Genomic DNA, 14853 nt, shown 5'->3' with positions numbered 1-14853 from the left:
CCCAACGTGGGAGCAGCCAACTATATAAACCAATTAATAACAAAATCAAAGAAACACATCAACAATAATACAATAATAGTAGGGGACTTTAACACTCCCCTCACTGAAATGGACAAATCATCCAAGCAAAAGATCAACAATGAAATAAAGGCCTTAAACGACACACTGGACCAGATGGACATCACAGATATATTCAGAACATTTCATCCCAAAGCAACAGAATACACATTCTTCTCTAGTGCACATGGAACATTCTCCAGAATAGATCACATACTCGGTCCTAAATCAAGACTCAACTGCTATCAAAAGATTGGGATCATTCCTTGCATATTTGCAGACCACAATGCTCTAAAGCTAGAACTCAACCACAAAAGGAAGTTTGGAAAGAAACCAAATACATGGAGACTAAACAGCATCCTTCTAAAAAATGAATGGGTCAACCGGGAAATTAAAGAAGAATTGAAAAAAATCATGGAAACAAATGATAATGAAAATACAATGGTTCAGAATCTGTGGGACACAACAAAGGCAGTCCTGAGAGGAAAATATATAGCGGTACAAGCCTTTCTCAAGAAACAAGAAAGGTCTCAGGTACACAAACTAACCCTACACCTAAAGGGTGGAGCTGGAGAAAGAACAAGAAAGAAATCCTAAGCCCAGCAGGAGAAGAGAAATTGTAAAGATCAGAGCAGAAAACAATGAAATAGAAACCAAAAAAACAATAGAACAAATCAACGAAACTAGGAGCTGGTTCTTTGAAAGAATTAATAAAATTGATAAACCCCTGGCCCGACTTATCAAAAAGAAAAGAGAAAGGACCCAAATAAATAAAATCATGAATGAAAGAGGAGAGATCACAACTAACACCAAAGAAATACAAACTATTATAAGAACATACTATGAGCAACTCTACGCCAACAGATTTGACAATCTGGAAGAAATGGATGCATTCCTAGAAACATATAAACTACCAAACTGAACCAGGAAGAAATAGAAAGCCTGAACATACCCATAACCAGTAAGGAGATTGAAACAGTCATTAAAAATTTCCAAACAAAAGCCCAGGGCCAGACGGCTTCCTGGGGGAATTCACCAAACATTTAAAGAAGAACTAATTCCTATTCTCCTGAAACTGTTCCAAAAATATAGAATGGAAGGAAAACTTCCAAACTCATTTTATGAGGCCAGCATCACCTTGATCCCAAAACCAGACAAGGATCCCACCAAAAAAGAGAGCTATAGACCAATATCCTTGATGAACACAGATGCGAAAATAATCAACAAAATACTAGCCAATAGGATTCAACAGTACATTAAAAGGATTATTCACCACGACCAAGTGGGATTTATTCCAGGGCTGCAAGGTTGGTTCCACATCCGCAAATCAGTCCATGTGATCCAACACATCAATAAAAGAAAGAACAAGAACCATATGATACTCTCAATAGATGCTGAAAAAGCATTTGACAAGGTACAGCACCCCTTCCTGATCAAAACTCTTCAAAGTGTAGGGATAGAGGGCACATACCTCAATATCATCAAAGCCATCTATGAAAAACCCACCGCAAATATCATTCTCAATAGAGAAAAACTGAAAGCTTTTCGCTAAGTTCAGGAACACGGCAGGGATGTTCATTATCACCACTGCTATTCAACATAGTACTAGAGGTCCTAGCCTCAGCAATCAGACAACAAAAGGAAATTAAAGGCATCCAAATCGGCAAAGAAGAAGGCAAATTATCACTCTTCGCAGATATGATACTATATTTGGAAAACCCAAAAGACTCCACCTCAAAACTGCTAGAACTTAAACAGGAATTCAATAAAGTGTCAGGATATAAAATCAATGCACAGAAATCAGTTGCATTTCTCTACACCAACAGCAAGACAGAAGAAAGAGAAATTAAGGAGTCAATCCCATTTACAATTGCATCCAAAACAATAAGATACCTAGGAATAAACTTGACCAAAGAGGCACAGAATCTATACTCAGAAAACTATAAAGTACTCATGAAAGAAATTGAGGAAGACACAAAGAAATGGAAAAAATGTTCCATGCTCCTGGATTGGAAGAATAAATATTGTGAAAATGTCTATGCTACCTAAAGCAATCTACACATTTAATGCAATTCCTATCAGAGTACCATCCATCTTTTTCAAAGAAATGGAACAAATAATTCTAATATTTATATGGAACCAGAAAAGACCTCGAATAGCCAAAGGGATATTGAAAAAGAAAGCCAACGTTGGTGGCATCACAATTCCGGACTTCAAGCTCTATTACAAAGCTGTCATCATCAAGACAGCATGGTACTGGCACAAAAACAGACACATAGATCAATGGAACAGAATAGAGAGCCCAGAAATAGACCCTCAACTCTATGTTCAACTCATCTTCGACAAAGCAGGAAAGAATGTCCAATGGAAAAAAGACAGCCTCTTCAGTAAATGGTGCAGGGAAAATTGGACAGCCACATGCAGAAAAATGAAATTGGACCATTTCCTTACACCACACACAACAATAGACTCAAAATGAATGAAGGACCTCAATGTGTGAATGGAATCCATCAAAATCCTTGAGGAGAACACCGGCAGCAACCTCTTCGACCTCAGCCGCAACAACATCTTCCTAGGAACAATGCAAAAGGCAAGGGAAGCAAGGGCAAAAATGAACTATTGGGATTTCATCAAGATCAAAAGCTTTTCCACAGCAAAGGAAACAGTTAATAAAACCAAAAGACAACTGACAGAATGGGAGAAGATATGTGCAAACGACATATCAGATAAAGGTCTAGTTTCCAGAATCTATAAAGAACTTAGCAAACTCAACATTCAAAGAACAAAAAATCCAATCAAGAAATGGGCAGAGGACATGAACAGACATTTCTGCAAAGAAGATATCCAGATGGCCAACAGACACATGAAAAAGTGCTCCATATCACTCGGCATCAGGGAAATACAAATCAAAACCACAATGAGATATCACCTCACACCAGTCAGAATGGCTAAAATCAACAAGTCAGGAAATGACAGATGCTGGCGAGGATGCGGAGAAAGGGGAACCCTCCTACACTCTTGGTGGGAATGCAAGCTGGTGCAGCCACTCTGGAAAACAGCATGGATGTTCCTCAAAATGTTGAAAATAGAACTGCCCTATGACCCAGCAATTGCACTATTGGGTATTTACCCTATAGATACAAACGTAGTGATCCAAAGGGGCACGTGCACCTGAATGTTTATAGCAGCAATGTCCACAATAGCCAAACTATGGAAAGAACCTAGATGTCCATCAACATATGAATGGATCAAGAAGAAGTGGTATATATACACACAATGGAATACTATGCAGCCATCAAAAGAAATGAAATCTTGCCATTTGCGACAACATGGATGGAACTAGAGTGTATCATGCTTAGCGAAATAAGTCAAGCAGAGAAAGACAACTATCATATGATCTCCCTGATATGAGGAAGTGGTGATGCAACATGGGGGCTTAAGTGGGTAGGAGAAGAATCAATGAAAGAAGATGGGATTGGGAGGGAGACAAACCATAAGTGACTCTTAATCTCACAAAACAAACTGAGGGTTGCTGGGGGGAGGGGGTTTGGGAGAAGGGGGTGGGATTATGGACATTGGGGAGGGTATGTGCTTTGGTGAGTGCTGTGAAGTGTGTAAACCTGGTGATTCACAGACCTGTACCCCTGGAGATAAAAATATATGTTTATAAGAAATAAAAAATTTAAAAAAAAGAAATATAAATAAATGATTTAAGCATAAAATAAACCACATAAAAATCTTCAATATGTCACAATTCTAGAGTAAAAAGTGTATGACTTCAGAGATGATAAAAACAATGAGGTTCTTCCACAAATGATATATCCACAGATTACCCTGTGTTTAGGGAGGTGATAAACTTGGTCAACCCAAGAGATACATCCATTTGTCCCACCTGGAGATATACCTGTATTTCTATATAGATAGGTAGATAATAGATAGAGATATATGTAAACAATTATCATTAGTGTGTCATTCTAAATTGTTTGAAGCTAAGAATATTTGAATTTATCTATAGAAAAACCAAGGGTCCAAAAAAGCTCCAAAAAAAAGTTTGTGGAATTGAAATACTTTGTTGACTTACTGTAAACTTGGTACATCAGTTCTCTAAGTTTTGGGTTCCTGATATGTTCAGTAGACAAAAAAATACCCCAGGGCACCTGGGTGGCTCAGTCAGTTAAGCAGCGCCTCCAGCTCAAGTCATGATCCCAGACTCGTGGGATTGAGTCCTGCATTGGGCTCCTCGCTCAGTAGGAAGCTTGCTTCTCTCTCTTTCTCTGCCTGCCTTCTGGCTGTGTATGCTCTCTCTCTCTCTCTCTCTCTCTCACAAATAAATAAATAGAAATCTTTAATTAAACACACACACACACACCACAATATGTCCCTTTTCTGCCACACAGAGCTCTTAGACTGAGCAATTGTGATTACATTTCTTAAACCACTGGCACACTAGTCACACTGTAAGATGCCACCTTACAGTTAGTATAAAGAAACAGTGGTGATTTTTAAAAGGGATGAAACAATCTATGACATTAAACCACTGAGTAGAACTATAGATTTGGGGAAGGAAGGATAAATCTGAAGTCTCCTCAACCACATATGAGGTAGATGAGTTACCAGAACCATTTCCCCTGAGTAAGAATGGAGGAGGAGAGGTTTGGGAGCAAATCAAGATAATAGTTTCTCACTGGTGTATTGAGTTTGAGATACTGGAGACAGCTGAGTGGAAATACATAGCAGAAAAATGGAAGTCAGAGTGTATTGTTTCCAGCATATGTTATGCTAGACAAAAACTATTAGAGTCATGATTTTTTTTTAAAAGTGATGGCGGGAATGGCGGCAATTTATGGAATGAATAAGAGAAAATACAGAGCAGTGTCTTTCCATGTTGTCTACACATCTGAATAATGACAGTTATTTAAACCTCAGAAAATTCAGTTTTTAAGTTTACTGTCAAATATTTCCTCCTTACCTCAGAAATTTTCTCCATTTAATTAGGTTGGCCACTTTATGATCATTGCTCTCAGGAAAAGATGTGACTTAGAAATTAGAAAAGGGTAGCTGCTGGGTTTTGAGACTCGAACATATTGATCCAAAGGAAAAAGTAAGCTCCTAGGACTCAGATGAATAAGAGCACCAGCAACTCTCCCTACTAGGCCAGCATTCTCTGGGTTCGAGAAGAAAGCCTAGTCTTGAACAGTCTTGACTGGCAATGCTCACAAAGGTGGAAAGGGCCTTATGAGAGCTTTTCAAAATCATCTTGTGCTGGGGAGGTAGAACTGCAATTCCATTCACCCAGGAGGGACAGGGGTGTTTCACCAGAAAGGAAAGGGGCTTTGCAGACAGACACAGGGAGGGTGCCACAGCCATGTCAAATACTGATGCCTAACCCCTGGTGGACTGGTATATATCTCAAATAGACATGGAATACTTCAATGACATCTCCAAAGACTTCTAGGTAAACCCCTTGTTGTGGATTGTATGTAGTTTTTCAAAATTCAGTAATGAAATCCCAATCTTCATTGTGATGTTATTTGGAGATAGAGCCTTTGAAAGCTAACTAGGGTTAGATTAGGTCATAAGGTGGGGGACACCTGAGTGGCTCAGTTGGTTAAGTGGTTACCTTCAACTCACATCATGATCTATGGGTCCTGGGATCAAGGCCCATGTCTGCCTTCCTTCTCAGTGGGTTTTATGCTCTCTCTCTCTCTCTCTCTCTCTCCCTCTCCTCTTCCCCACTGTGCTTGCGCTCTCTCTCTCTCTCTCTCTCTCTCAAACAAATAAATTAAATACTAAAAAAAAAAAAAAAAAAAAAAAATCAGGTCCTGATGGTTGAGGAAAGATCCCCATGATGGAAGTAGCGGTCTCCTAAGGCAAGAAAGAGATTGCTTCCCCACACTTTCATGTGTACTCACTGAGGGCAGCCCATATGAGAACACATGTCTTAGAAAGCTCTCTGCAGACCAGAAAGGAGGCCTTCACTGTACACTAACCATATTGGCATTCTGGTCAGACATCCAGCTTCTAGAATGCTTACAAATAAATTTCTGTTGTCTCAGCTTCTCAGCTTACAATATTTTGTTAAGGCAGCCCATGCAGACTAATACAGCTTTCAAACATACTTGAAATCTCTGAACATAAAAAGGAAAACCCCAAACTATCCAACATTAAATCAACCCCACCGGGATAGAAAAGAGGTCAACACTAAAATGAGATTCAGTTATTGAGAACTAGAGACAGTGATGCTGCTTTTACTCCCACTTGATGTTGTGAGATTCTTACATTAGAGTCATTTAATCAGAATCTGTAGTAATGAAGGTCAGCTCTCCTTACTTCCCAACAAACAAACTCCACATATTTTCTGATGTGCAGAGTCACAAAGGAAAAAAACAAAAACAAAACAAAACAAAACAAAAAAACAAAAACAAAAAACAGAAAAAAAAACCTTGATAATTACATATAATTTAAAAGTATGGAAGAAGACCAGAATATGAATTAAATGAAACATAAGTCTGTACATGTAGGAAGACCAGTGGATCAGTGGCTGGCAAAGAAGTAGAGTGGATTTTCCCACATGAAGGGCAAATACTGTGGATTGTTCATCCCAGAGGACCAGGTACTTGCAACAAAATGGGCTGCTGGTGTGTGAAGGTGGCAGATAAGATCCCACAATTCTTAAATAAACTAAGCTGGAAAAAGAAAATGACACATTGCTTGAGAAAAAAATAAGACTTGGGGGCCTCAGTGGTTCAGTGGGTTAAAGCCTCTGCCTTTGGCTCAGGTCATGATCCCAGGGAGCCTGCTTTGCTCTGCCTGCCTCTCTGCTTGCTTGTGATCTCTGTCTGTCAAATAAATAAATAAAATCTTAAAAAAAACAAAAAAAGTAAGACCGAGGAAATGATCTCTCTCTCTCTCCTTTTATGTGTGGGCGTTGTTTTTAAATTGTTATTTTTAGAATGATAGGAGCAGGTAGCATATATTGCACCTTATGGAAAAGATATAATTGATAAAGAGGTTAAAATTTTGGAAAATGAGGGCTCTTCTAGTGTATAAATGAGCATTTAATGTCCATTTATATAAGGTGTACCCTTCGTTTGGAATTGCTTTAATTTCATTTATTTTGTTAATTAAAATTTTAATTTGAAACTTTTTAAAAGACCTACAAATAAATACTATCTTCATAAAATTTTTAAATGAAAACACACACATGCAAACACAGATTGATTCCTCAGATGCACACCTAGGATACAACACAACTGGAAATTCAGCTCAAACTTTGTGAGTTAGTAGTTGATAGATGCCCGTGTTCTCAAACCGAGTATTCAAGTGGCCCAACACACCATAGAGGGCCACTGTGGGTTATTTTTAAATTTTTAAAGAAACACAGGGATACTTGACATCTGCAAAGCACCATGTGAACCACTTGGGTAAGATAGTGGACATTTTCAACTTTAGGCTACACTGTGCTCTTGTTGATGTAAAGCTCGTTCTCAATATTTGCTGCCATGAAAAGTAAGTACCACATGAAAATCTCTGGGAAATGGGATAAGAAGCATCTAAACTGACTCTATGGTTTGAAAAGTTGTGCAATGCCCAATTAATATTTAATAATTGCAGTTTGAAAACTAAAACAACATTTTATAATTTATGTGCATTATTTTTTTCTAGCAGCTATAAAGTTATTGGGGTATCAATATTTTTCAACGTTTTTAGATTTAGCGACTTAAATGAAAGTGTGAAGTAATACTTTTGGTCTAGGAGAATGATGGAAAAGTTACTGAGACCCTACCAGCCCTGGGAACGTAGAATGTTTGGAAATACCTGTCCTGTATTGCAGATAGGAAGGGGAGCAAAAGCCAGGATGGAAAGGTTAACCTTGGAATAGAGAGGAGATATTCCTTATTCTTAGAAAGAAATACATAGGGTCATGACATGTACACTGACATTTTCAAATAAAGAACAGAGAAATTATAAGAATTTTGACCTTTTGGTCAGGATCTATTCAGTGAGTAAGCAGGGAGGTTGTCTGCTGAAAATCAAGAGGTAGGATTGAATTGAGAGGTTCATGAGACTAAATAGGTTCTGAGGTCTAAAGGCATAAGGAATCTCTATGCTCTATGCAGATAAGCATATATACTATATGTTCAATAAATTCTTGTTTTTAATTGAATCTAATATTATCATATCAATTTTTAATTTTTTTCTCCAAATTTTGTTTCTAAACTCCATTTAGTTAATATACAGTGTAATACCAATTTCAGAAGTAGAATTTAGTGATTCATCACTTTCTACATACCTGGTGCTCATCACAAGTGCCCTCCTTAGTCCCTGTCACCGATTTCCCCCATCCTCCACTCTTCTCCCTTCTGGTAATTTATCAGCTTTTTCTCTATAGTTAAGAGTTTGTTTCTTGGCTTGCCTCATTCTTTTTCCTCCCTATGTTAATCTGTTTTGTTTCTTAAATTCTACATGAGTGAAATAATATAGTATTTGTCTTTCTTTAACTACTTTATTTTTCATAGCATTATACTCTCTAGCTCCAGCCATGTTGTCTCAAATGGCAAGATTGTATTCTTTTTGATGGCTGAGTAACAGTCCATATTTTGTATATATCATAGCTTACCCATTCATCAATGGACATTTGGACCCTTTCCATAATTTGGCTTTCCCTTTCCATAATTTGGCTGTTGTTTTTAATGTTGGTATAAACATCAGGGTGCATGTGTCCCTTTGAATCAGTATTTTTGTATCTTTGGGGTAAATACCTAGTAGTGAAACGCTGGATCATAAGGTCGTTCAATTTTTAACTTTCTGAGGAACCTCTGTACTGTTTTCATTGGAGCTATTGGAAAGATAGATAAAAAAGGAAAATAAAAATCTATGATTTTGCAGCTTGTTATGGTATATCTGATATGTTTCTAGCTCTATTTGAAATAAATTATTTTTATGCAGCTACACACATTTTCTTTTAAAAAAAAAAGTATAAAGAGGATTGCGTGAGATGGATGCATGCTGGCATTTTCAAGAGGTACCTAAAGCTGCTGAACAAGATGTGTTGGATAAATACATATTTTAAAAATTATTTTAACTTGACTCTTCCATCAAACTGTCCCTCAAGAGTGTCCCTCCCCACCCACTGCTTGGGACTGTCAGTGACCTGACAAGGTACAACTGTCTCTCAGTTAGTTTATTTTAAGGTTTGAAAGATGTGAGGGAGAATTAAAAGCAGAAACCCCAAATAGATATTCAATCCAAAATATAGGCAATGTTTGGAGGAAATTATGCAGGGTACTTTAAAAAAAAAAAGTAGAACTAAGTTTCATTTTAAATAAAAACTTCTGTTAAATGTCTTGGTCATATGATCTTCCTGTTTTTTCTAATTAAAAAAAAAGTTTCTGTGTTATCTTTAAACAAAGTCTACCTTCTTAAAACTAGAATTTATAACACAAAATTATGTGGCATTAAACTACCATTCCAAGTATTGGAATTGGAAGAACATGGGGGTGAGGAATATTAAGGTAAATAGATATGTAAGATCCAGCAAGTTATTTAACATCTCTGAACTTCCCCTTATTCTTGAATAAAAAACAAAATAGGATTTTTGCTTCCAGGAAGATAGAGTGGACATGTGTTCTCTTACCACATTCTCAGAATTAAAAAAAAAAAAAAAAAAAGTCCTGGACAGTATACAGAAATGAAATAAAACAAACCAGCCAAAAAGAGAAAGAAAGAAAAACATAAGGAAATCTGAGAGTTAAGAAGAAGAAGGTGGACTAGCTAGAAAACTTAGCATTGAGTTTTCTGGATCATATTTTCACTTCACATATCCTGGACGTGGAGCAAAAGAAGCTAGCAACCAAGAAACTCCAAAAGACAAAGATAAAATGTCCCAGCAAAAGTATGCTCTTTGTAGCCAAAGAACCAAGAAAGAGGCAATGTGGAAAGAGAGAAAAGTTTTAGACAGTAAGCACTCACTCTTCTACTGAACTTCATTACCTAAAGATCTTTAATATCTTATGGCCCCATCACCATCCATATCATAAATACTGAGTGGGGAGCTTCAACTGGATAATACCAGAGAGGGTTGAATAGTGAACAAAGATTTTCATCCCTCCTGGGTGGTTAAGTGTGCTGCCATCCCCCCACCTTGGGTGTTAATGGAGAACATGCAAGGCCTCCTGGACTTCTATCCACTTTGAGAAATAACAAGGAAACTCTTTCTATGTTGGGATGGCATTTCAGAAGACCTAGTGAAGAGTCAGGTGTTTTACCATAGCCCATTGGTAAGAAGGCCAAACCCAGTGGTGTCCAGGAACAATGCCTGGGGAACAGTAATTCAGTACTCTTGCCCTTTCCTGCCAGAGTGGCATCAGTAGAAATTTAATTGAGAGTTGGAAATCCCATCTTCACTCGTAAGTAATTAGGAGCTCTCTCCTCTGACTTCAGGTGTCACTGGAAGTTGAACAAAGAACCTAGACTTCTACTTCCACTCAGCATGACCAAGGCAAAACCCAGCCTTCCTCTGTCAGACTGATATCATGAAAGGTCAACAGAAACAACTGAATTAAGATCCAGAATCTCATAATATAATATTCTTGATGTCCACATCTTAAGTGAAAATCACTTATATGTGAAGAACTAGGGAAATCTCCTTAATTTCTCTTTCTTCTGTCTTGTTGTTGGTGTATAGAAATGTAACTGATTTCTGTGCATTGATTTTATACCCTGACATTTTACTGAATTCCTGTATGAGTTCTAGCAGATTTGGAGTGGAGTCTTTTGGGTTTTCCACATACAGTATCATATCATCTGCCAAGAGTGATACTTTGACTTCTCCCTTGCTGATTTGGATGTCTTTAATTTCTTTTTGTTGTCTGATTGCTGAGGCTAGGACTTCTAGTACTATGTTGAATAGAAGTGGTGATAATGGACATCCCTGCTGTGTTCCTGACCTTAGTGGAAAAGCTCTTAGCTTTTCTCCATTGAGAATGATATTTGCAGTGGGTTTTTCATAGATGGCTTTGATGATATTGAGGTATGTACCCTCTATCCCTACACTTTGAAGACTTTCGATCAAGAAAGGATGCTGTGCTTTGTCAAATGCTTTTTCAGCATCTATTGAAAGTATCATATGGTTCTTGTTCTTTATTTTATTAATGTATTGTATCACATTGATTGATTAGTGGATGTTGAACCAACCTTGCAGCTCTGGAATAAATCCCACTTGGTCATGGTGAATAATCCTTTTATTTATTTAGTTATTTATTTTTTAATTTTTAAATTTTTATTTATTTTTGAAATTATTTTCAGTGTTCCAGAATTCATTCTTTATGCACCACACCGAGTGCTCCATGTAATATGTGCCCTCCATAATACCCACCATCAGGCTCACCCAACCTCCCACCCCACAGCCCTCCAAAACCCAGATTGTTTTTCAGGTTCCACAGTATCTCATGATTCATCTCCCCATCGAATTTCCCCCCACCCCTTTCTCCTCTTCATCTCCCAAGGTCCTCCATGTTATTTCTTATGCTCCACAAATAAGTGAAACCATATGATAATTGACTTTCTCTGTTAGACTTATTTCACTCAGCATAATCTCTTTTAGTCCCATCCATATTGATACAAAAGTTGAGTATTCATTCTTTCTGATGAAGGCATAATACTCCATAGTATACATAGACCATATCTTCCTTATCCATTCGTCCATTGAAGGTCATCTTGGTTCTTCCACAGTTTGGTGACTGTAGCCATTACTGCTATGAACATTGGGGTACAGATGGTCCTTCTTTTCACTACATCTGTATCTCTGGGGTAAATACCCAGTAGTGCAATTGTGGGGTCACAGGGAAGCTCTATTTCTAATTTTTTAAGAAATCTCCACACTGTTTTCCAAAGTGGTTGCACCAACTTGCATTCCCACCAACAGTGTAAGAGGGTTCCCCTTTTTCCACATCCTCTCCAACACACATTGTTCACTGTGTTGTTAATTTTGGCCATTCTAACTGGTGTAAGGTAGTATCTCAATGTGGTTTTGATTTTAATCTTTCTGATGGCTAGTGATGATGAACATTTTTTCAGGTGTCTGTTAGCCTTTTGTATGTCTTCTTTAGAGAAGTGTCTGTTCATGTCTTCTGCCCATTTTTTGACATGATTATCTGTTTTGTGTGTGTTGAGTTTGAGGAGTTCTTTACAGATCCTGGATATAAGCCCTTTCACTGTATTCTCATTTGTGAATATCTTCTCCCATTCCTTGGTTGTCTCTTTGTTTTGTTGACTGTTTCCTTTGCTGTGCAGAAGTTTTTGATGTTGATAAAGTCCCAAAAATTAATTTTTATTTTTGTTTCCTTTGCCTTTGGAGACATATCTTGAATGAATTTGCTCTGGCTGATGACAAAGAGGTTACTGCCTATGTTCTTCCTAGGATTCTGATGGATTCCTGCCTCACATTGAGGTCTTTTATTCATTTTGAATTTATCTTCATGTATGGTGTAAGAGAATAGTCGAGTTTCATCCTTTTACACATAGCTGTCCAATTTCCCCAGCACAATTTATTGCACCCAAAACCATAAGATACCTAGGAATACACCTAACCAAAGAGGCAAAGAATGTGTACTCAGAAAACTATAAAGGACTCAGGAAAGAAATTGAGAAAGACACAAAGAAGTGTAAAAACATTCCATACTCATGGAAGTAATATTGTGAAAATGTTTATGCTACCTAGAGCAATCTACATATTTAAGGCAATCCCTATCAAAATACCATCAAATTTTTTTTAAAGAAATGGAGTAATTAATCTTAAAATGTACTTGGAACCTGAAGAGACCCAGAATAGCCAGAAGAATACTGAAAAAGAAAGCCAAAGTTGGTGGCATCACAATTGGAGACTTCAAGCTCTATTACAAAGCTGTAATCATCAAGACAGTATGGTACTGGCACAGAAACAATCACATAGATCAATGGAACAGAATAGAGAGCTCAGAGATGGACCCTCAACTCTATGGTCAATTAATCTTTGACAAAGCAAGAAAGAATTTCCAATGATAAAAGACAGTCTCTTCAAAAAATGGTTTTGAGAAAATTGGACATCCACTTGCAGAAAAATGAAACTGGACCATTTCCTTACACTACACATAAAAATAGATTCAAAGTGGAGTAAATACCTAAATGTGAGGCAGGAATCCATCAAAACCCTTGAGGAGAACACAGGAAGCAACCTCTTCAACCTTAGCTACAGCAACTTCTTTCTAGAAACATCTCCAAAGGCAAGGGAAGCAAGGGTAAAAATGAGGTATTCAGTACCAGAGAGGGTTGAATAGTGAACAAAGATTTTCATCCCTCCTGGGTGGTTAAGTGTGCTGCCATCCCCGCACACTGATAGCCCCCCTATCATATAAGGGTTATCATATAAGTATTGAAAGACTGCATTTCTTCTGGAGTCCCTGAAAGATTGTCCATTTCTTTCCCTTTTCTGGCCCCTTGATGTTACCTACACTTTGGCCTGTATTCTTCTTACATCTTCAAATGCAGAAATGGATAAGGCATTCTCATACTATATAACTCTGATATTCATTCTTCCTCTGCCTCTTTCTTCCACTTACAAGGATCCTGGTTCCATTCAGACAACTAAAGATAGTTTCCCTATATTAAAAATTAGATGATTAAGAAAACTCCATCTGGGGGGAACTGGGTGGCTCAGTGGGTTAAAGCCTTGGTCTTCAGCTCAGGTCATAATCCCAGGATCCTGGGATCGAGCCCCACATTGGACTCTCTGCTCAGAAAGAAGCCTGCTTCTGCCTCTCTCTCTCTCTTCCTGCCTCTCTGCCTACTTGTGATCTCTGTCTGTCAAATAAATAAAATCTTAACAAAAAGAAAGAAAGAAAATTCCATCTGTATCTTTAGTTCCCCTTTTCCCTGTAACCCAGCATATTCACAGAATGAGACATGGACATTTTAAGGGCACAGTATCTATTTACCACTCAAGAAAACATTATAAAACCCAAGATCTTTTTTCAATTTTTAAATTTAAATTCAATGAATTTACTATGGAAAGAACCTAGATGTCCATCAACAGATGAATGGATCAAGAAGATGTGGTATATATACACAATGGAATACTATGCAGCCATCAAAAGAAATGAAATCTTGCCATTTGCAACAACATGGATGGAACTAGAGCGTATCATGCTTAGCGAAATAAGTCAAGCAGAGAAAGACAACTATCATATGATCTCCCTGATATGAGGAAGTGGTGATGCAACATGGAGGCTTAAGTGGGTAGAAGAATAAATGAAACAAGATGGGATTGGGAGGGAGACAAACCATAAGTGACTCTTAATCTCACAAAACAAACTGAGGGTTGCCGGGGGGAGGGGGTTTGGGAGAAGGGGGTGGGATTATGGACATTGGGGAGGGTATGTGATTTGGTGTGTGCTGTGAAGTGTGTAAACCTGGTGATTCACAGACCTGTACCCCTGGGGATAAAAATATATGTTTATAAAAAATTAAAAAAAAAAAAAAAAATTCAATGAATTAACATATAACATACTATTGGTTTCAGAGGTAGGGGTCAGTGACTCATCAGTCTTATATAATACCCAAAGCTCATTACATCACATGCCCTCCTTAATGTGTATCATCCAGTTATCCCATCTCCCCACCTTTCTCTCCTCCAACAACCTTCAGTTTGAAAAACCTAAGTTTTTTAATTTCCATATTCTATTCTTTGCTCTTTTATACTCTTGCTGAGATAGTAATTCATTGGAAGTTGTATACTTCTACTCTTTCCCATTATTCAAA

This window comes from Mustela putorius, unplaced genomic scaffold (assembly GCF_011764305.1).
Source record: "Mustela putorius furo isolate JIRA1106 unplaced genomic scaffold, ASM1176430v1.1 tig00003867_pilon_pilon_pilon, whole genome shotgun sequence".
NCBI classification, from domain to species: Eukaryota; Metazoa; Chordata; class Mammalia; order Carnivora; family Mustelidae; genus Mustela; species Mustela putorius.
The sequence above is the reverse complement of the archived record's forward strand: the minus strand, read 5'-3'. Positions refer to the sequence as shown.